The sequence below is a fragment of the Pelodiscus sinensis genome, chromosome 1, assembly GCF_052426305.1.
Source record: "Pelodiscus sinensis isolate ZL-2025 chromosome 1, ASM5242630v1, whole genome shotgun sequence".
In the NCBI taxonomy this organism is placed as follows: Eukaryota; Metazoa; Chordata; order Testudines; family Trionychidae; genus Pelodiscus; species Pelodiscus sinensis.
The window spans coordinates 57,650,662-57,673,158 of NC_143052.1; the positions used below are offsets into that span (position 1 = coordinate 57,650,662).

At 42.6% G+C, this 22,497-nt stretch overlaps 1 protein-coding gene and 1 pseudogene across 1 annotated transcript in view; one reads left to right on the forward strand and one right to left on the reverse strand.

Moving 5' to 3' along the window:
- Positions 1–22,497, forward strand: part of ARID2 (AT-rich interaction domain 2) — a 179,763-nt gene that overhangs the window by 142,836 nt on the left and 14,430 nt on the right. The window lies entirely within an intron of this gene.
- LOC149525571 (uncharacterized) lies at positions 19,244–20,348 on the reverse strand (annotated as a pseudogene).

Below are 22,497 nucleotides of genomic sequence, written 5' to 3' on the forward strand. Positions count from 1 at the left end.
AATGCATTTGGAAGATGTGAACAATATTATTACTTTGAGTGGATATGCATAGTCATACTCAGAACAGCTGGCAGTTCTCTCCGGAAGTTGGGGGGGGGGGTGCAGGGCAAAGACTTTGTGTGCTCCCCCACCCACAGACCAATCAGGGTCTGTGGGTGGGGGAAGCACAGAAGTATCCTGGCTCTCCCCCTTCTAGGGCAGCCTGGGGCCATTTCAAAAATTTCTGAAGTGGCCCCCAGTCAAAAATTATTGTCCACCCCTGTAGCAGAGCCCCAGCTGTGCAGGGCTGGCTGCCGGTTCCTGATCCCAGGTGTTTGCGGCATTCTGCTGGCTGGTGGCCCCATGTGGGGGCCTGGTGGGAATGGAGCAGCTCTCCGCCTGCAGCAGAGTACCAATTAACCATTACACGGTAAGCATCACTCAGTAAAGGTGGTTCTTACCAGGTAACTGGTTAAATAGTTACCTGTTTACATCCTTATCAGAGACATTCTAATATCTGAATAATTTGGTTGTTTGAGGACATTGTCTCATCAGGAGATGTGTAAGCTGGCCACTTGAGTCCTGGGTCCTTAACCTATGCTCAGGCCTGTAAGCACAGGTCTAGTGGCTCCGTCAAAACTGGGGGCCCTCAGAGCAGGGCAGTTTTACACTGTCCCACAGTCAATAAGCCACAGGGCCTGGTTCAGGGTGACAGCAGAGCAAAGCAGTCCCACAGTTAGCGAGGCCCTGGCTCAGGGCAGGGCAGCAAACAAAAGCAGTTCCAAAGTTAGTACAGTCCAGACCCTGGTTCAGGGTGGGACAACAAACACATGCAGTTCCAGTTAAGGCCCAGGCCCTGGTTCAGGGCAGGCAAACAAACGCAGTTTCAGTGTTAATATGGTCCAGCCCTTGTTCAGGGCGGGACAGCCAAACAAACACCGTTTCCCAGGCACAAGCAGGGAGAGGGAGTCTGCTCCCCGATACATGGCATGGCAGGGGGGATTCAGGCTCTCCCTACTTCACTACATCCCAGCCCAGGGCCCTAGCAGTGACAGCACCGGGGTCAGCAAGGATCCAGGTCGCAACACGCTAACACACTCTAGAATGTTATGAGATCAGCTTGACAATTGTCGGCTTCCACTGGGCCACCCTAACTCCCCTTCAACATCTAACTTGGCTCCACGCTGGCTGCTTGTTCTCAGGGTTGTGGTAGTCTGAACCCTTGGGCCTGGCATAGAAGATCTCCTCTTTGAAGCAAGGGCCCAGCAGTCCAGGCCTATCCTCAGGCTCTGCAAGTTCCTCAGGGCCCTCCTGGCTTGAGAGCTCAGAGCAGGCCTTTTCTTCCTCCAGCAGCTGAGAGCCTACTGAGGTCCTGGGCTGGGCTTTTATCCTCCCTGCCCCGCCCCTTGGCTTCCAGGGAGTTAAAGGGACAGGACATGACTCAACCCATGTGGACTCAGAAAGGGGTCCCCCCCTGGGTCAGTGAGCAGCCACCCCTATTCACTACAAGAGGATTCTGCACATCAGTGTGTTGGAGCTGAGCCATTTGTCTAGCACTCAGATCATTCTTTTTTACGTGCAGGGAACAGAAGTGCATATAGTAATAGGCAATACTTCTGCAGCGTTTATGTCAACAAGGAGAGGAGTGCTCACTCTGCTGCTTTTTGAGCAGAAGTATATGCTCATAGGATTGGTGCATCTTCCGTGGTGTATTTCGAATGGCCCTGCATTTGACAAGAGAAAGCAGTGTGATTGCAGACTATCTCAGCTGACGGATGGATGCCCCTGAAGAAACAGTTGGCTCATGATGTATTTGCTAATGGGTTCAATCAGATGTGGTCCTGTTTGCCACAAGATTCAACAAGTGTTACCTCTTCTGCTCCAGAGTTTGCAGGGATAGCTAGTGGCTATCAGATGTTTTGCTACTGCCTGGGGTAAGTGGCAGCTGTATGGTTTTTACCTGTTCCACTGATCCAGCGAGTGATAAGAAAAATATGACAGGATAGGAAGAGGATGATTCTCATTATTCCAGCTTTGCAGTGCCAGCAGTAGTATGTCTATCTCCTCCATCTGTTTTGTGGAGTCTTCATGCATCTTCCTCTGCCAGCAGATCTGTTTTCTCAGCAGGAAGGGAGGAGACTTCATCTGGACTTGCAGTCCCTCTATCTGATGACCCCCGTGACTGGACGTTGATGTTATCTAAACTTCAGTAGTCTTGTTTGTTGGCTGTTCACGATATGCTGATTAATACTGGGAAACAGTGAATCAGAGGGTGTTACAAGTCAAAATGGTCCAGATTTATGACTTGGATCATAGGCAAGGGCAGTTCTCCTGCTTCACCATCCAAACACTAACTGGGTTATGTAATATTTAATATTTTTTAAAGTCTGGAGGGCTATGTAATTCATCATTAAGGGTTCATTTGGCAGCCATTTCTGCCTATCATACTTTAGTTAATGCTAGATCACTGTTTTTACATAATACTTTAAGACCTTTATGAAGGGCTTACCTAATATGCATCCATCTTCCTTTGAGAGAGCCTGTCTGTTCCTGGCATTTCAGTTTGGTTCTAGCCATGCTGATGAAACAACCCTTTGAATCTTTTGCTGCAATCTCTTCATATTATGTATCTATTTAAACTGCTTTAATTGTTGCTATAATATCTTTCAGGAAGATGAGTAAACTAAATGCTCTTATGGCTGATTCTCCATTAACTTTTCTATAAATTATATGAATACTTATTTATTTATTGGTTGGAATATATATATGGCCCATTCATCTTTAGAGAGTTGTGCCGGGATCTGCAACTTCTTTCATGGCTTATGCGTCCAATATTGGATTTGCAAAGTCGATTACAGTAGCTACATGCCAGTCTACTTCAATTTTCATGAGTCTGAGAATTTTTCCTTCTGAGGCAGAGTTCTTTTGCATGACTTGCACAGGTCCTATAGAAAAATGACATGCACTGTTGTAATAATTGTCGCCAACTGTTGTGATCTGATGATGTAGATTCCCAAGAGCTTCCTAACTGTAAGGGTGGTCAAACACTGGAATAAATTGCCCAGGGATGTTGTGGAATCTCCATCTCTGGAGATATTTAAGAGTAGGTTAGATAAATGTCTATCAGGGATGGTCTAGACAGTACTTGGTCCTGCCATGAGGGCAAGGGGACTGGACTCGATGACCTCTCGAGGTCCCTTCCAGTCCTAGTATTCTATGATTCTATGATTGATGTTAAACCTTTTCATAGTGTTTTTACATGTATCCTTGAATCTTAACTTTGGCCTTCCTCTTGCCTTTGCTCCACTTGTTAGTTCACCGAAGAGGATTTCTTTGGGAAGGCATTTATCACTCTTTCTTCTTACATGACCAAGCCACCAGAGTCTTCTGTTGTTAAGGATCGCTGTGAGACTGGGTATGCCAGCTCTTGATAGGACATCTACATTTGAAACTTTGTCTTGCCACTTAATATTCATGATTCTGCAAAGGCAGAAACTGCTCAATTTTTTCTCTTGGCATGAGTAAGTAGTCAAGGTCTCCGATCCATAAAGCAAGACACTTAATACGCACGCTTGGTATATCAGTATCTTTGTTTTCAATGTCAGTTTGGGATTGTTCCATGCTCGTTTCATAAGTCTGCTAAATGTTGTGGCTGCCTTCCCAATTCTTATGTTTAGTTCTTCGTCCATGGAGAGATTTGTGGTGACAGTAGACCCAAGGTAACAGAATTGTTGAACCACCTCTAATGGACTGTCATTCAGAATGACCTTGGGTGGTTGAGATACACCTTCAGCAAACACAACAGTTTTCTTCACACTTATGTCGAGAGAGAACAGTTTATTAACTCTGGACAGAATCCATCAGTGCCTATTGCGTGTCTTCATTATGTGTGACAAGTGCTGCATCATCTGCGAATAGGAGTTCTCTAATGAGAACTTTCTTGACCTTAGTTTTAGCCTTGAGTCGTGTTAGGTTGTAAAGATTTAATGGAGTTGAGATGTTTTCTGCGGACCAGTACAAGGTCGAGTTGATGCCAGTGACCGGATCTGGGGTGGCGCCATGAGATCTTGTGACAGTCTTTTAAGTTGAAAAAAGTATTAGTGATGGAGAGATGATTCTGAGAACTGAAATCAACAAGCCTTTGACCATTTTCATTCATTTTCCCAATGCCGTGATGACGTAGGCAAATGGGCCAGGACTGGTGATCGCGTCCCACTCTTGCGTTAAAATCACCAAGGATGTGCAGTTGTTCTCCGGATGAAGAGGAATCGACAACTTTCTGAAGATTACCATAAAAGCGGTCCTTGTTTTCAGTGCACAACGTTAATGTGGGTGCATAAGTACTTATGATGTTAACATATCCTGACTTGGTGCTGTGCTTTAGGGATATAACATGTTCTGATTCAGCTATGGGTGTATTGATAAAGTTCATCAGATTGTTTCGAACAGCAAAGCCAACTCCGAAAAGACTGCGTTTCTCTGAACTCAAACCCTTCCAGAAGAAGGTGTAGTTGGTTTCGTTTACTAAGCCAGCATCTGCCGGTCTGGTTTCCTAGAGAGCAGCAATGACAACATTCAGTTTATGTAACTGTTGGTCTATGACTGCTGTTTTACATATTGAATCCATGTTTGTAAGATCATGATCAGGTTCAAGTCCAGGACACATTGTCCGCACATTCCAGCTACCAAGCTGGAGGCAAGTTGGTTTATTGTATCAACTGTAGTAGCTGTATGTGGGTAAGTGTCTCCTTCTGCGTGCTGCATTGCCTGGGCTAGTGTTTGAGCAAAGTGTGATGCCCAACCGGCGCTATACTCCTCTCGGTCGCTCCAGTTAGATCCAAAGGAAAGACAAAAGCCAGTACGTTAGGAACTGAGGTGACTGCAGGAGATGCTAGAAAAGCAGATTGGATGAAACCTCACTGCTAACCACCTTAGGGTCTCCACTCTAGATTATCTGTCTGGGTTTACTCCCATAGCCTTTGGATCTCCTGAGCCTACACACAAGGCATTGGTTGGAATACTTATTTGTTTATTGGTTGATTATTGGTTTGATCCCAAATTTTTGCCAAAGATGGTTTCTGATTTTCATGTCAGTCAGTCCATCAATTTGCTGCCGTCCCCAACCACATTCCAAAAAGGGTGAATTGGCTTTGTATACTTTAGGAGGAAGGAGGGCCTTTGCTTATTATTTCTATCTAAAGCTTTCCTAATTTATCCTGATTGTTTTTGTTTTGTTTCTTGCACTGAAAATTGTATGGGATATGTATGGTCTTTCTTCTCAGACCATTTCTAGATGAATTAAGCAGTGTATGATTGAATCTTATCTTTTGGCAGAGACTCTAATATGTGGGACATTATGACCACATATCATAGAGCCATGGCAACTTCTCTTGCTTTTCTGAAATGAGCCCCTTCTGTGAAAATTAGCTGAACTGCTTCCTGGGGTTCTATTCTGTTCATATTTTCTATAGGCATTACACTTTAGACTTGACCTCTAGGAGAGATGCTGGATTTGGTAGAGAAGAGTTGCCGCCTCTATTTAGTTAGGATGTTGTCCCTGCCTCCAAGTTATGTTCAGCTTATTGGTTAATCCCATCAGTGGAAATATGTAGAGCCATTCAAAGAAGAAACAAAAGTTACTTTGAGATGGTCCACATAGTCAGACTTTCTACCTACCTTCCCCTCTTTTTCAGAGTCTTAGTTGGTTACTGTTCTCTGGTGTTGCAATAGGATGAATTGAAGTGATATAGGATGCTCTGCTCCTTATATAGTCTCACTACTGGGATATTTTAAGATGCTGTGGGATGGGATGTGGGACCTGAGAGTACTCTAATGAAAAATGCTGGGAGAAGGTTCTACTGTAAGGCACCATGGTACCCAGAAGTGTCATTATAAAGCCATCTCAAAGAATTCATTACAGTAAGTAACCTTTATATTAATTTGATAGGTTAATTGTGTATCTTTCATTGGGTTGCTGACTGAAAGATTCTTGCAGTTAAGTCCAAAAAAGAGAAGCCAGGTTTTTTTCTAGCTTTCTTGAAAAACAGAACTTGTGCTAAACATGACAGGTATCTCAGTTGAGGACCAAAATCTTTTGTTCTAACTTTCAGCAAAATTGTTTTAGTTGTTTTAAATGTTGAGTTAAGCAAGAGAAACTGTTCTGTCCTTCTGATATATTTTGTACCCGGTATTACTATGTCCCCTTAATTATCCTTATTCCACCAAATTTCTGAGATGTCTATTATATCATCCTCATTCAATATGAGGCACTCTAGTTCACCCATCTTATTATTTCGACTTCCAGCATTTGTATACAAGCACTTTAAAAGCTTGTCATTATTTAGCTGCCTGCCATTACCTGATGTGATTGAATGGGTCTCTTTTTCATTTGACTGTTTCACATCTGATCTTACCCATATTTTATCGTCTTCCATCCTCTCCTCTTTACTAGGACATAGAGAATCTCCATTAATAGACCCACCTTGTCTTTGTCTGATCAATGTGCTTTTTCGCTTTATATGTTCTTATGGTCTTAGCAGCAGCCTACCTACTGAGAGTACACAATATAACTGTGGTCAGTGTCAACTGACACTCCATAGAAGATGCTCTCCTCCTGCCATTATACAAGGGCTTTCTTTATGGCTTTCCCTCATTCCCTCAAATACCAAAAGTCCTGTTGAAAGTGGAAAGAGCAAAAGCACACATCATATTGATTGCTTCCATGTGGCCCAAATAGAAGTGGTATCCTTTCCCGTCACAGCTGGCACTGTGTCCCCTCATGATTCTTCCTATCACTCTTTACATTCTGTCGCAGAATGACAGACACACTTTCCATCTGAACCTGCGGATTCTGCGGCTCAAACCTGGCTACTTCGTGGTTCCAGCATATAGAGAGACCTCTTGCTCTGTGGAGATACAGGAACTGTTACTGTGCAATAGGAAAGGACTCGTACCTACTTACAAAAATGGAAAAGATTTGAAATTTGGTGCCAGCCAAAGATGTCATTCTAGACACAGTTATCCTACTAGTAGTTCCAGACAAGCTGATAACTCTCAAGAAGTCTCAGCTCTTTATTAGCTGGTTAAAGATAGGGATGTTAAAATATTTTTATTAAAGTAAAAGTGTAACCGCTGAAATTTTCAGCATTTACACATTTACACATGGTGTTGGAGTCGGCTCACTGGGAGCCCATGCTTGAGAGAAGCCGGCTTAGGCGTCAATCACAGAATGGGGGGAAGACCTTAAAAACCACCTCCTCATGTGCACTGGCTCCTGCCTGCCTGCCCCTCTCCCTCCGCCCCCTGCATTTCTGCTTCTGTATCCGAGGCAGCGCAGGGATCAGGCAGCTCTCCGGGAGCTGTACATACAGGGAGCATTGGCTCTCATCTGCCCCTCTATGCAGAGGCAGCAGCAAAGCGTGGGAGGGGGCTGCATGTGATCATGCATGTTAATCAATGAGCCCAAGCACATTGGTTAACTGTGTACATGGATACACATTCACATCCCTCGATAAAGGTCCACTTAGCAACAATTGCAACCTTCCACTAGCAGGTAGGATACTCAGTCTTCTTTCACTTGATTACAAAGCAGTTCCTCAATGGCACAGTGAACCTCTTCCCACAGTGGGATCTCAATCTAGAGTTGAAAGGTCTGACTGGACCACCATTTGAACCCATAATCACTTCTTCCTTAACTTATCTTTCCACAAAGATAACATTCTTGATTGACATCATCTTGGCAAGAAGAATCAGGGAAATAATGGCTCTGATGGCGCAGCCCCTCGTCCCTCTTTCCTGACAAATTAACTCTTAGGCCACATTTGGAATTCACTCGCAAAGTGACTTCTGCTTTTCATATGACTTCAGGTGACTTTATCTTATCCAGCTTCCAATGTGTTATTCCAAACCTTATCAAAATAATAAGGAAGCTATTCTCCGAACATTCAATGTGAGGTGAGCCTTGGCCTTCTATCTGGACAAGACAAGAGTTTTTTAGAAAATCTCCAAGACTTTCTGTCCATTGTATATAGGTCAAAAGGTGCAGCCATTTTAGCTCAAAAACTCTCCAAATTGGTCTTGTTTATATCAAGTACTCTTACCAGGTGTGTTATATAACAGCCTTTCTTCATTCCTTCAGTATTCAGGCACTCTACAAAATTGGTCTCCTCTTCCACTGCCTTCTCCAAAATTATCTTATACCAAAAATCTGCAGAGCAGCTACCAGGGTATCTGCAGATAGCTTTGCAGAACACTATGCCATCTTGAGGGAATTTGGCTGCAGATGCCAGATTTGGTGCCATGATGAAATCCTCTGTAACAGATTTAACTCCAGAATCCCAGTTGATGGTAGTGGGCATTTTTCAGGAATCATCTACAGTGGAGCACCCATAGTGACACTACTCAAGAAGAATAATTTAATCACTTTGTACAATAATGATAGTTCTTTGAAATGTGTCCCCTTATGGGTGCTCCACAATCCACTCTCCTCCCCTCTACTTCAGAGTTCTTGTCATTGACTCTGCAGTAGAGAAAGAGCTAAGGAGGGGTCTCTGGCACATACTAGCTAGCCTTGGGAAGTGAAAGAAGCAGCACATGCACGGTTTGAACAGATACTGCTACCAAGTTCTCCAATCAACAACACAGGGATGCAGATACATCTACAATGAAGCATTCAAAAGAACACATATCTTGAAGAATCGTTGTTACTATACAAGGTAACTTTTTTCTTTTTAATCTAGCTGTAGTGAATACCCATTTCCCCCATGAAAGATTTAAGTTAATTTCAAAATCAGCAATGTATATGAGTGATTCAAAGTATTCCTTCTAGTATTAATTATCCACATCAGCATTGAATTTTACCTAACATTATGTTCTTGTTCACCTAACATTTTTGGACCTTCTGTAGTTCCTCACCCTTTTCTCTAGTCTTGGCTAGTCTAAATTATTTTGTCTCATACGCACATCTTGCCACGTCATCATTAACCCCTTTTCGGAGATCATTAATGAACATATTAAATAAAATCACTTCTTCTAGGGATCCACTGGTTACCTCACTTTTCATCTTTGCCATAATGAAAATTGAACATTTATTTTTCTCTCTTGGTCGTACTCTTATTTATGACAGTACTTTACTTCCCCACTCTACTTAATTTCCTTAATAGGATTTAATGTGGGACTTTGAAAAAGGCTTATTGAAAATCCTATATAATTTATGTAATCCATTATGTTGTTAATAAATCAAAGAATTGTAGTAGATTAAAGAGGAACTTTTTTTTTTCAGAAGCTGTGCTGGTTTTTTCTGTCATAGCTGCCTCCTCTTTGACTCATTGTCAGCATATATTTCAGTCTTGGTTCATGTATGCATCATATTTCTAGGATGGAATTCTTCTGAATAGCAATATCTGTTCGGACAGCACCTGTGCCCCGAGCACTCTCTCACTCCTCACAGCTTAGACTAGTGATTCTCAATCTGCAAGCTACTTGTGGCCCAATCAGCATATCACTGTGGCCCATGTAACAACCTTTGGGCCACACAGTTAGTGTATATATTGTGTAGAATACAGTCTACATAACACACAGAGAGCTGCATATGTGATTTACAGTGGTAAATAGACTGAGACCCTTTGGCTAAGATTATATAAAAAAGGGACAGCCCAACCTGGAGTCTGTTCTTTCTGACCTTTCATGGCTGCAAGATGAAATCCTATAGGGTCTGCATTCTCTTTCTCTTACTGAATAGCCAGCACAGTTTTTCTACTGCAAGAAAACTTTGCTAGCTTTAGTTTAGTGTTTATAGGTTGACTTTGTCCATTCCTTTTAGTTACTTAGCTTTGAAACACAATGATGATAGGGTTCCTTCTGTACGAGGGATCTCTGTCCTGGGTATCTCCTCTCCATAAGCTTATCCTGGGTATCCAGGCTTTAAGATCTGTCCATCCTTCAATCCTGCTATGCTACATGAACAATGGATGCTCCTGATGCCTGTTGTTCCTTAGATAACCCCATGATCTGGTATGCTTCTCAATCAGCAAGTCCTTCTCCAAGATGTCTCAAGAGATGAGAAAAGTAAAGCTAAAGTTCTTTGTCATGGAAGGATTCATGCAAGCCTCATTGGATCTGAGTAGACATTCAGAGAAGCTCTAGACATCTGTTCAGTCACATGCAGCCAGTGTCCTGATGAGTTGAGCTCACGGGCCATTTAAAGAAGTCCCACTCATCAACAACCTCAATAAAACCTTCAGAAATGGACCATAAATAGCACATCTCTTGGGACCAGGCAGGCACCAATCCTCATTTCTAAATGTGGGGAGAGAGCCTTTTCTAGGGCACATTTCTCCAGAAGTCCTAAGCAGGAATCTTATACTAATATCCCAGCAACAAAATGCAAGTTGGCACTGACAGTTTTCCCATTCTAAGGCCAGCACTCCTTCTGGCTATGCTGCCACTGAGCATTTTAGCACCATCTGCATTGGCATCGGGAATCATGGTACCAGCTGCTCACCTACTAGAACTCTTTTTTTTACACAGACTGTTTGGCACCATTTTTGCAGAGCTTTTGAACATGGTACCAAGAAGACTTTCTGTGATACTGCTACCACACTCTCCTCTCATTGATAATCTCCTGTAGTTTCTCATAAAACCACTTACAGGTGACCACGAGACACAGTACATCAGAAAGATCCATGCCACCTTTGGATGAGGTTTACTCATTCTCCTTACTGTCAGAAGTGCAAAGTAGAGCTTCTCCTCCAGAGTGCTCCCTTACCTGGGTGGGTGGCACAGTACATGTCTGGCAAAGAAGCTAGGGAAGGATTCTTCATCCATCACTTTGAATTCAGTATGGTTGCCCTTGTCTCTATAATCCCTTCCCTTGAACCCACACACTAATGCTTCAAAGATGCTTATTGCACATATCAGTACATCTGGCTCATGCAATGTACAGGCAGTCCCTGACTTACGCGGATCTGACTTACGTCTGATCCGCACTTACGAACGGGGCTTTCTCGCCCCGGAGCTCACAGGCAGCGGTCAGCCACCTGGAACTCCGGGGCGAGAAAAGCTGCTCCCGGTGCCCCTGGTCTGCTGGGGACCGTCTCCAGCAGACCAGGGGCATCGGGAGCAAAGCCGCAGCCCTGGCGGGTTTGCTTGCGGTGCCCCTGGTCTGCTGGAGACGGTCCCCAGCAGACCAGGGGCACCGCGAGCAAACCCGCAGCAGCACTACTGGAGCAACCCAGCAGCACCCCAGCTGCTCTGCCCCAGGCGTCCCCAAGTCAGCCGTTGCTGAAACTGACCAGCGCTGACTACAGGAAGCCCGAGCACAGTTGCTCTGCCCCGGGCTTCCTGGAATCAGCGGCTGATCAGTTTCAGCAGCAGCTGACTTGGGGTTCTTAAGTTGAATCTGTATGTAAGTCAGAACTGGCGGTCAGTTTCAGCAGCGGCTGAATCTGGATGCCAGTTCCGACTTACATACAGATTCAACTTAAGAACAAACCTACAGTCCCTATCTTGTACGTAACCCGGGGACTGCCTGTACCTGAAGTTCATGGTAGGAACATCAGTCTGTCCAAACCAGCACCTACCTTTCAGCTTTCCAAAGGCTTTATAGAATCTTGGATAGGGTCACTGCCCATCTGAGAAAACAAGTAATCTAGGCATATCCTTACTTAGATGATATAAAAACAGCCAGACTGGGTTGGACCAAAGGTCCATCTAGCCCAGTATGCTGTCTGCTGACACTGGCCAAGACCAGATACCCCAGTGGGAGGGATCACAACAGGTAATCCTCATGTGAGCCCTCTCCTGTCACTCATTTTCAGACAAACAGAAACTAGCTGATCCTGGCTGATAGCTGTTGATGGACCTAAACTCCATGAATCTATCTAGCTCTTTTTTGAACCGTGTTAAAGTCCAAAGTCTTCACCACATCTGGCAACGAGTTCCGCAGGTTGACTTTGCGCTGAGTGAAGAAAAAATTCCTTTTGTTTGTTTTAAACCTGCTGCCTATTAATTTCATTTGGTGACCCCCTATTTCTTATATTGGGTGAACAAATAAATAACTTTTCCTTATTCACGTCTTCTACACCAGTCATGATTTTATAGATCTTTATCATATCCCCGTTAGTTTCCTCTTTTCTAAGATAAAAAGTCCAAGTCTTTTTAAATCTCTCTTCATATGGGACCCATTCCAAACCCCTAATAATTTTTGTTGCCCTTTTCTGGATCTTTTCTAATGCCGATATATCTTTGAGATGAGGTGACCACATCTGTACTCAGTATTCAAGATGAGGGTGTACCATGCTATTATATAGAGGCAATAAGGTATTTTCTGTCTTATTCTCTATCCCCTTTTTAATGAGTCCTAACATTCTATTTGCTTTTTTGACTGCTGCTGCACACCGAGTGGATATTTTCAGAGCACTATCTACAATCAGTCCAAGATCTCTCTCAAGTAGTTGTAGCTAAATTAGTCCCCATCATATTATATATATAATTAGGATTACTTTACATTTATCAGCATTACATTTCATTTGCCATTTTGTTGCCCAATCACTTAGTTTGGTGAGATATTTTTGAAGGTCTTCAGAGTCTGCTTTGGTCTTAACTGTCTTGAGCAGTTTGGTATCATCTGCAAATTTTGCCACCTCACTGTTTGCCCCTTTCTCTAAATCATTTATAAATAAGATGAATCGGTCCCAGGACAAACCCTTGAAGGACACCACTGGTTATATCTCTCCACTCGGAAAACTTACCATTTATTCCTACCCCTTTGTTTCCAGTCTTTTAACCAGTTATCAATCTATGAAAGAACCTTCCCTTACTTTACTTAAGAGCCTTTGGTGAGGGACCTTGTCAAAGGCTTTCTGGAAATCTAAGTACACTACATCAACTGGATCCCCCTTGTCCACATATTTGTTGACCCCTTCAGAGAACTCTAGTAAGGCATGATTTCCCTTTACAGATACCATGTTGACTTCCCCCAACAAATTATGTTAATCTGTGTGTCCTGACGTATGGGAGAAATCTACCTCTGCGACCCCCACCCCTCCATCTTAAGAGACTGACTCATTTCATTAAGTATCTTTGCTCAGAGTTCAGATCAACTGAAAAAATCCACTTTGTCCCAGACTCACAGCAGACTTTATCAGGGCACTGGTGAATTCTATGTTGCAGAAGAATGTACTTTCTAGGGTAGTGTTTCTCAATCTTTTTTTTTTTATAAAGTACCCATTAAAAAAAAATAAGTATCCCTTAAAAAAATATTATAAATACCCCCAGTACCTATGGTTTTCAGAGAGACAATTTTTTTCTATCATTGCAACACATTTGTTTAAACAACTTACTTGTAGCTAGGTGGGTGTCGAAGCAAAAACGCTCCTCTCTGTTTAGGCAGCTAACAGACAGCGGGCAATGACATTTTTGGGTGTAAAAGGTACAAAAATAATAAAGCACTGTAAAACTTACAGTTTTCTCCAAATTTCAGTTGTGTTGCTGTACCCCCCAGACTTCTCTCGAGTATCCCTGAGGGTACTTGTACCACTGGTTGAGAAACACTGTTCTAGTGCACATTCTTTTGCAATATAGAATTCACTGCAACAGAGTTTTCAAACTATAGTAGACTTCCAATAATCCGGCACCTTTGGGACCTAGGTGGTGCCAGATTATTGGATATGCCGGAATATCGGGAGGTACTCCGGCGGGGGGGCTGTGAAGGGTCTGCCAGGACCTGCACTGCGTCTGGGGGGTGGGCGGGAATTGGCGAGGCAAGGAGCGAACCCTCCTCCGTTTTGCAGGAAGGCGGGGGAAGCCCTGTGCCGCCTCCGAGAGTTTCCGGGAGGGGAAGGGAGCGGGATCCCCACCCCCGAGACTGCAGTAGTTATCCCTGAACAGGGGGGTGAGGGACGGTGCTGCGGGACCAACCTAGCAGCACCCCAGCTGCTCTGCTCCACGCAGTTTCCCCAAGTCCGCCGCTGCTGCTGCTGAAACTGATGAACGGCGGACTTGGGGAAGCTGCGGAGCAGAGCAGCTTGGGTGCTGCCAGGCGCTGAGCAGGCGGGTGAGGGGTGGCGCTGCGGGACCAACTGGGCAGCACCCCAGCTGCTCTGCTCCGCCGCTTCCCCAAAACTGTCGGTCATCAGTTTCAGCAGCGGCAGCAGTGGACTTGGGGAAGCGGTTCAGAGCAGAGCAGCTGGGGTGCTGCCCGGTTGGTCCCGCAACGCCGCCCCTCACCCCCCTGCTCGGTGCCCAGCAGCACCCCAGCTGCTCTGCTCCGCATCTTCCCCAAGTCCGCCGCTGGTCAGTTTCAGCAGCAGCGGACTTGGGGAAGCGGCGTGGAGCAGCTTCAATTGTCCGGCAGCCAGAACATTCTGGGTTCCAGTTGGTGCCGGACTATCGGGAGTCACGGGCAGTTGGAGTTTTACTGTATGTATATCCTAAAGGGTGGTTAAAATTATGGTATCTGCCACACAGTCACAATATGTACCAGGCGGTTGCAGTCTCTTGAGGAACATTGTCTTCATTAGATTGGTTGATGAATTTAACTCATGCTGTCAGCAGCACATCCTTTTAGTGCCTCTGCCAGCAAAGACTGTAGTTATGCATGCATCCTTTCAGGAGTGAGGAGAATATCTCAACCACCTGAAGATTCAGGGAAGTGGTTTCCACAAGAGTTGACCCTACACATAAATGTTTTGGAACTCAGACCTGTCTAACTGGCATGCGGGACTTTCCTAATTCTCCTCCAGGGTTGATGATAGTCACTTACAGACAACATCGCAGCAATGCATTCTGTCATCGAGCAAAGGGGAGCCAGATTTTAACCCCTCTTTTGGGAAGATGTACTTTTCTGGAACAAGTGCATCTGAGATCACTTTATTCTGCTAGCACTATACTTGTCTAATGTGCAAAACATACCTGTGGACCTTTTAGTAGAAATTTGTTAGAACCTCATTCCTCCCAAGATTTTTTTAGATGGAGATTCCTGCTGGTGGACCTAATTGCAACGTTTCACAGCAACAAGTTCCCAAGTTAATGTATCCAGGAAGAACAAGTCCTTGCTCCCTCTCAGATTCATTTCTCATCCAGTGAGCTCCTGGTCTGAGGTATGCCTTTCTGCAATTATGCAGGTTCTTGAGGAAACTGACACAGGATGTAGGTCTGGTCATCATGATAACCTCAGCATGAGCCAGGCAGTTCCTTTGGAACTTGAGCATTCTGACCATCGCCTTGGTAGTGACTGTAGTTGTGTTTCTCTGAGTTGTGTTCTCCACTCAGAAATCTGTTCTTAGGGGATTCTTACTGTCAAAAACGTAAGTACAATTTGTAGCCAACACACTGTTCATATCCTTGGCTATGGGAAGTGAGAGGGTACTTAAGATACGGGTACAGCCCTTATGAACACTTCATTTAAAAGTATGTGATCTTGCATGCACATCTCTGAATCACAGTTACTATGGAGGACCTAATGTTCTATCTAGATGTTGTTGTAATTCTGTTTTTTAATTATTATTTGTGTGTTTTCATGAAGTAAAGCTTACTGGCTTCTACTTTCCAAGTTGATCTCCTAACATGATCTTTCTCAAAGATGGGGCAACAACATTTGCTACCTACCAGTCCTCTGTTAGAAGTGCTTATTTTAAAGAGAGATTGTACATATTTGCTTGTAGTTCAGCCACTTGATTCTTAAATCCCTTCAGTGCTTTTGGATTAATAGTATCTAGTCCTGGTGACTTATTGCTCTTGTAAATTATCCATTTGTTCTTCCACCATCTCAGTCTAAGGCATCACCTTCATTATACGAAGAGTTAGATAGGTATTTCCTCAAAATCTTTTGTAGTGAAGACTGATGCAGTCATCATTTAGCATCTCTACCATATCTTTGTTCTCCTTATATAATTCTTCAGCAATCTGATAATCCAGCAGACGCATGACATCTCCGACAAGCTTCCCACTTCTAACGTAACTTAAAAAATCTAGAAGTCCTGTAGCACCTTATAGTCTTATTCCCGTTGTTCTTGCAGATTCAGACTAACACAGCTAACCCTCTGATACTTAAAAAATCTAGCAGTTTGTTCCATCTTTGACTATTACAATAGTTAGAAATTCCTAGAAGTAAAGTTTATTTAAAAAATACTGGCATAAACTTGCTGTTTTACTAGATTGCAAGTATAAAAACAAGATTCTTGTAAATTGATTTTTGCCCATGAATTGGTCTCATTCACTTCATTTAGCAATTTTTCCCCCATGACAAGTGCATAATAGCAAAATCATAGCATATTGGTACATTCTTTTGGGGGGATTTTTGGTGATGTTTAATTAAACAAGGGGTGAATTTTGGTGTAATTGTTCGCATGTTCCTTTAATTCACACGGAAATAAAAATGAAAATGTCTGAAAAATGAATTTTTTTTGCATTAGGCTGTCAGCCTGAAGATGGGAATATGTTTCTTTCCCTTCCTATTAACTTGGATGTTGTACTCAGTAACATTTCAGAAATCCTCTGTAGTTTAATTCAAAACATTAAACAGAGACTATACAAATTTATTTGTTAGTAATAATGGTGTTTAACATGTACATTGTAGTAGTTCCTAAAGGTCACAAACAGGTTAACACTATACCTCACTGTCCCATGCCCAAAGAATTCTGATTTATCATCGGAAGTGAAAGTAAATCTTTAAATGTTCTCAAACCCCACTGTAATGTGTAGCAGTCAAGCTGCATTAGAAATGTTGCTTTTTCCCTTGAAGTTCAGCTGTCTGAAAGTGCTGTTTATTGTGAGCAGCCTAGTTTCTATATCTGCTACACTGCTTCAAAGATGGGAAAGAGAGGAGTGTAGTTGGTTTTGAATGGTTTTGTATTTTAAAAAATCCTAAATTGGAGGAGAGATACATTAAGGAAACTTTAATACCTGATAGGTCATTATAATAGTCTAATAAAGGGTTAAAAAGGTAAGCAAAACCCTGGAGAAATGAAGGAATAAAGAGCTGAGGCAAAACTCTTCAGTTGGTGCCATTCTGAATACCTTTGTTTGTTTTTATTGTTATTTAAGGAATAGATGTTACCATTTCCTTTTGCTTATGATTCTAAATAATTTTTTATTTTGGAATGAGATAAATCCTGCCAATAATGTTATTAGGTAGTTAAATTCTGTTTCAGATGTGATGTAATATAATGGAACCCAGTAGTACTTTCCAGCCCTAAACAAAATAAACTTAAACAACAAATGGTCTGGTAGCATTTTATAGACTAACAAAATATATAGATGGTATCATGAGCTTTCGTGGGCACAGCCCACTTCAGATAGCTGGCTAACACCCAGGCCGCCCCAGGACACCCTGAAGGTAAAGCGGTGGGGTGGGTTCTGGCGTGGCCTAAGGGATAGGGTGTTCCCCTGGGGAGGATAGGGTGGTGGGTCATCTGATCAAGTGGGCTGTGCCCACCAAAGCTCATGATACCACCTATATATTTTTTTAGTATATAAAGTGCTACCAGACCATTTGTTGTTTTTTAAATTTATCCTGTACAGACTAACACGACTACCCCCTGCAGCTTCTAAACAAAATAGTCAAGATTCCTTTTAGGTTTTATCAACACTTTGAATAAAGTAGTGTTAGGCCAGGGGATCCTTTTAGAGTATGGCTTTCCCCAGTAGTTAACATTGTTCTATTTACATAGGTTAGACCAAAAATAACCATGTCTCAAACTCTATTACAGGTAGGGGGACATAGTTACAGACATTTAGATTCTGGCTGTACTACTGAAATAAATCCATTTCACACATGTCAAGGAATGTCCTTATTGTTACTGGATCCCATGACACACTTGTTGCATATGGTGCCTTTACCTTGATAGTGGTGGAAGGCGCTCTCGCCAACCCTTGATATTGTGGGAACTATCTGCTGTTTATAAGGCAGAGAGTCTTAAAGTCAGTATTGTCAGGCTGTGTGATGAGCCAGCTGTAGGAAGATGTGGAGCCAGAAATTCCTTCTTTATCTCCTCCTCAAAGTGGTAAAACAAAAGGAAAAATGATGTAGCACTTTAAAGACTAACAAGATGATTTAATAGGTGATGAGCTTTTGCGGGCCAGACCCACTACCTCAGATCATATTCTGGAAGAGTATTGGCATGACCAAGGGTTGACAAATAATGCAATCTACTCGCCCGTGGCAAGTAGATTGCAACGCGGAAGAGCCGGGTTCGGGCGATCTGCACATGGGCAGAACGATCTGCGCATGGGCAGATCGCCGGACAGTGTCACTGGCAAGCGGGGCTCGCCACGGTTCGGCGAGCCCTGCGCATGACCTTATATACCAAAGGAATACAATGAAAAAAGTGAACACATTATTAAACTGACAAATCAGATTTAGTACAGAAGGTGGGGAGAGGGAGGGAAGGAATAGCTATTTATGAGTCAAAGAATGGCTAATCAGGGGTGATAAGTGAGGAAGCTAACTTTGTAATGGTTAAGGTAATTAGCATCTTTATTAAGGCCCATTTGTAAAGTGTCAAATTTAAGCATGAAAGAAAGTTCTGAAGTTTCCCTCTGTAATCTGGTATTAAAGTCTCTTTGAAGTAAGATGCATGTAGTAAGGTTGTTAAGACTATGTCCAGGTAGGTTGAAATGAAAAGCAACTGGGTTTTTCCTTGTGAAGATGTCTGCCTGATTTGTGGGCATTAATTCTTTGGCGAAGTGTCTGAGAAGTCTGGCCAATATACGTAGCAGAAGGACACTGTTGGACCATGATGGCATAAATTATATTTCTGGATGGACAGGAATATGTGTTCTTGATCATATAACTGGCATGGTTAGGTCCAGTGATGGTGTCACCAGAGTAAATATGTAGACAAAGTTGGCAACGGGGTTTGTTGCAAGGGAAGGTTCCAGGGTTGGTATTAATGTGGAATGTCCTGTGGTTGTTGGTAAGAATCTTCCTGAGGTTAGGTGGTTGTCTATAGGAGACTATGGGTCTGTCCCCCAGAGCCTCTCGGAGTGTAGTATCCTGTTCCAGAATAGATTGCAGGTTATTGATAATGCATTGGAGGGGTTTAAGTTGGGAGCTATAGGTGATGACAAGTGGTATTCTATCGTTGGTTTTCTTGGGCCTGTTTTGAAGTAGATGGTTTCTGGGTATTTGTCTGGCTCTTTCAATTTGTTTTTTTTTATTTCCCCCGGTGGGTATTTGAGATTTACAAATGCTTGGTAGAGATCTTGAAGTTTCTGGTCTCTATCAGTGGGATTAGAGCAGATGTGGTTGTACCTAAGGGCTTGACTATAGACGATGGATCATATGGTGTGTCCTGGATGGAAGCTGGAGGCATGTAGGTAAGGGTAGCAGTCAGTGGGTTTTCTGTAGAGAGTGGTATTTAATTTTCCATTAGTGATTTGTATTGTGGTGTCCAGGAAATGGATTTCTTGTGTTGAATGGTCCAGCCTGAGATTGATGGGGGGGGATGTAGGTTGTTAAAAACTCTGTGGAATGCATCTAGTGTTTCTTGGCCGTGGGTCCAGATCATAAAGATGTCATCGATGTAGCGTAAGTAAAGGAGGGGTAAAAGGAGATGGGATCTGAGGAAACATTGTTCTAAGTTAGCCATAAAGATGTTAGCGTACTGTAGGGCCATGCAGGTACCCATGGCTGTGCTGCTGATCTGGAGGTATAAGTTGTCCCCAAATTGGAAATAATTGTGGGTGAGAACAAAGTTACATAGGTCTGCTACCAGATTGGCTGTGGTATCCTCTGGGATAGTGTTTCTAATCGCTTGTAATCCATCTTCATGTGGAATATTAGCAAGGATGGTGTTATCAGGGAAGTTATCGATGTTTTGTAGTTTTCTCAGGAAGTCAGTGGTATCTCGGAGATAGCTGGGAGTGTTGGTTACATAGGGCTTGAGGAGAGAGTCTACATAGCTGGATAATCCGGTAGTGAGTGTGCCAATACCTGAAATGATGGGACATCCAGAGTGTCCAGGTTTATGGATTTTGGGAAGCAAATAGAACAATTCTGGTCGGGGTTCAGAAGGTGTTTCTATGTGAATTTGGTCCCGAGTAGAGGCAGGGAATTCCTTAAGGAGATAGTGTCGTTTCTTTTGGTATTCTGAAGTGGGATCAGAGGAGAGAGGTCTGTAAAATGTGGTGTTGTCTAGTTGCCTACTGGTCATAGTCTGACTTATTCATAATGACCACAGCGCCCCTTTTGTCAGCTGGTTTGATTATAATGTCATGGTTGCTTTTGAGACTCTGGATAGCATAGTGTTCAGCGCGGCTGAGATTGTACGTCACTTGTTGTTTGTGCATAATGTCAGTTTGTGCATTATTGCAGAAGCATTGTATATAGAAATCCAGATTGTAATTATGACCTCAGGGGGAGTCCACATAGAATCTTTTTTCTTTTGGTGTTGATAGGGGGGATCTGGTTGGTCAGATTGATGTTCATTGGTAGTTTGGAAATATTCTCGTAGACGAAGGCGGCAAAAGAAAGATTCAAGGTCACCACAAAATTGAATCCAGTTTTTGGGGGACGTGGGGCAGAAAGAAAGACCCCGGAATAAGACAGACTCTTCTGCTGGGTTGAGTTTGTAACTAGAGAGGTTGACAATATTATCTCCTGAGCTGAGGTAGTTGCTGTTGTTGTATCCTGTGGTGTGGAGTAGTTTATTGTCTTTTCTTTTTTGTAGGGAGTAGAAGTATATAGTAGATTTCTTGTCTTGTAAGGTGTTAACTGGTATGGATGTTTGTCTTGAGATGAGATTTTCAAAGTTAGAGATGTAATCCTTGATATTCTTCTGTTTCTTGTATAGAATACTAATCAAGTGGTTTCTTAATTTCTTGGATAGGCTGTAGCAGAATCTCTCACTATAAAAGTTACTTCTGCCCTTCCCTCAGCAAGAACAGAGTGATAGGGGAAAGGTGATAATCCCTTTTGAATGTGGAATCTGACACTTATCAAGAAGATAATTGCTGTATTCTGCGGGATTAGCATAAGGAACCCAGTTTTCAAGTGAGAAAAAAAGTCTTTGGGTGAAATAAATTGTGCCTGCACCTGTGTAGGGGCAGGGAGATTGGCAGTTGTATAGATAAGTCTATATCCTGACTACAGATATGTCAGTGTGAAAGGGAGTATTAGGGCGAATAGTGGGTCACAGGGAGTAACTGGATCCAACATCTGCCACTCTAGTCCATGAACTTGCAGATATTGACATAAGTGCAAATTAGGCTTCAGTTCATCTGTTGTTAGTGAATCTTTTGTTTCAACACCCTTTGCAGAGAAGCCACATTAAGTTTCTCTGTGGGATTCAGAAATTGAATTTGGGCAGATTCTGATACTCTTCAGTACATCTCCTAGATTAAATTTTGTTTTTGTTTTTCAAAGCATGTTAACACTGCACTACTGATTTTAAAATCTGGTGGAGGTGATAGTTCATCTCAACTAACTGATGCATATGAAAATACAACTTTCCTGTCTACTCTGCAATTTTAAAATATGATACTTAAAATGGATTAGCTAATATGATTGAATAAAACACTTTTATCTATTCTAGACAACATACCTTTCTCATATTGAGTGACACTTTACAAATAGCTCTCCACTGATTTTAATAGAGCCACTGAAGGAGTAAGATACTTTTCATCATGTGTAAAAGGTATAAGAATTTCACCTTTTATAAACAAAATGAAGTTTTTCATGAGAATGAAAGTTCGTGTAAATACATTGTAGAGATTTGGGACTTTCACAACAGTTTAGTAATAGGTGGAATTTTGCCATAACAGAGTTTCCTGTAAATGGGTTCCCTTGTATTACCTGAAATATCTTCCTCTGCCCCTCCCATTCCCTATTAAGAAATAACTTGCAGGCATAGGTACTGGTGCTTGAAGTGGTTTCTTTTATATACAGGGCTTACAGTTTGGTTTGATGGCTCTCAGCACCCATGATCCCAGGCTGAATTCATTGTATGATATGCTGTGCTACTGTTTTCACCTGGGAGGACATTTATAAGTATGTTACGTAGACTATATTATGTTATATCATATAGTGCAAGGAAGGAGATACCATTTAATTTATGGCTATATTAATACACATATACCTATGGTTAAAAAAGTCTTGCTTGTTTTGGATTTTAGAAAGGCATTTAAAATTAATGTTTACCAGTTTTTAATCTTTCATAAAAAGAAAAAATGGAACCTCAATAAAGCCTATACAACAAGCATTCCCTGTCTTAAACAACTTTAAAGTAGAGGTGAGTGACAAGCTGGAAGCAGTGATCATGAGATGGTAGATTTCAGGATCCTGATCAAAGGAAGAAGGGAGGGTAGCAAAATACACACCCTGGACTTCAGAAGAGCTGACTTTGACTCCCTCAGAGAACTGATGGGCAGGATTCCCTGGGATGCTTACATGAAGGGGAAAGGAGTCTAGGAGAGCTGGCAGTATTTAAAAAGAAGCCTTATTAAGGTCACAGGAAAAAAACGTCCCGATGCTCAGCAAGAAAAGCAAATATGGTAGGCGACCAGATTGGCTTACCGAGG